The sequence below is a fragment of the Octopus sinensis genome, linkage group LG23 (assembly GCF_006345805.1).
Source record: "Octopus sinensis linkage group LG23, ASM634580v1, whole genome shotgun sequence".
Classification (NCBI taxonomy): domain Eukaryota; kingdom Metazoa; phylum Mollusca; class Cephalopoda; order Octopoda; family Octopodidae; genus Octopus; species Octopus sinensis.
The window spans coordinates 31,209,543-31,211,342 of NC_043019.1; positions in this window are offsets into that span (position 1 = coordinate 31,209,543).

Consider the following 1,800-nt stretch of genomic DNA (forward strand, 5'->3'; position numbering starts at 1 on the left):
GGTGGTAATGGTGGTGGTGGTGGTGGTGATGGTGGAAGTGGTGATGGTATTAGTGGAGGTGATGGTAGTAGTGGTGGTAGTGGTGGTGGTGGCAGTAGTGATGGTAGTAGTAGTTCTGGTGGGGTAGTGATGGTGGTGGCAGTAGAACTGGTGATAGGGTGGTGGTGGTGGTGGTGGTGGTGGTGGTGGTGGTGGTGGTGGTGGCAGTGGTGGTGGTGTGGTTGTGGTGGCAGTGGTGGTGGTGGTTTTGACAGGGTGGTGCTGGTGGTGAGTTAATGGTAATATTAGCAGTGACGATACTGGTGGTATAGGTGGTAGTAGTTGTAGCTGTGGTAGTGATGTTGCTGGTGATGGTGATGGCAGTGATGGTGGTGGGTGGTAGTGGTATGGGAGTGGTGGTAGTGGTGTTGTTGCTATCATTGTTGTTCTACTCTCAGCTCAGATTCGTAACAAAAGCCAATTCTAGCCATGTTCATCTGTGCTTTTAAACATAGTTTGTAAGCATTAAATCTCAATCTGTCTCCCTCTGACCCAATGGATTACAGGATTAATTTAACTGTTCAATAACACTGAGTCTCAAATCCCAGTTGAGTAATTTCCCATTTTGTCTGAGTGTATAGTGTTAGATTTGGAAAGGAACTACGACAAGATTATATCATGATACTACAAGAGGATCCGTCCATCTTTTCACCTTCAACCACTATTTCTGGGAGAGTTGTGGGAGTAGAAACCTCAGGCACCTCCCTCATAGGATCCTGTCAAAAGCATTCATCAGGTTTGGAGTTAGATTTCTAATCTTGACCAACTGAACCTATGGATTTTACACTGTGTAACATGATTTTTGTCCTTCGGTAGCAGCTGCTATTTCCTGTTTGCTTACTTCTAGAAAGTATGAAAAATGGCAAATATTTCCTTCAAACTTTGCTTTTGTTATGATATTTATTCAAACCCCAAAGAAACCCTCTCAACATATGGCTATGATGCTACCCTGCTATTCCTGCCCACTGTGTAACCAAATTTTGGTCCTTGTGTAGCAACTGTTATTTTCTATTTGCTTACCCTTAGAAAGTATGAAAAATGGCAAATATTTCCTTCAAATTTTACTTTTGCTACAATATTTATTCAAACCTCAAAGAATCCCTTTCAACACATGGCTATGATGCTCCCCTGCAATTCCTGCTCATGATCAGGTATGCACATAATGTCACCCATTAAGGACACACTCAAACGGTTAAGGTCAAGCAACTGACAAGCAAATCTGTGATATTGAGCAGAATATTTGCTATAATGATATTTCTGCTTCAACAACTCAGCACTGAATCTGTCTGAAATGTAATGGAAAATAGGTCAATTTCAAAACATTGAAGTCCAAGTCGCAAAAGCAATGTTTGAAGGGAATAGTAGTCATTTCCTTTGATTTCTAGATAAAAGTAAATAGGAAATAAGTCCGACCAAAGACAAAAGATAATTAAAATTTTGTTACACAGTTATCCAGTCATCTTGTTCTTGGTCAGTCCCAATGTTTCCTGCTGGTTGGCTTGTTCGAAGAATCCATCTTGCTTGAAGAATGCCCATGCTTGTAGTACTGTAGCTGTGACCTCTCAAAATGGTGAAGCAGTGGCTTGACAAATAGAGACCTCTTGATCTCTAAGTTATACAGTACATCTTATGGAGTAATGTTGCCCTGTTGAGTAAGTTACATACATACACAAACGCACAAGCATGCACACACACACACGCACAAGCATGCACACACACACACAGAGACAAATGGCTGAAGGAGACTGGAATAAAGTACCT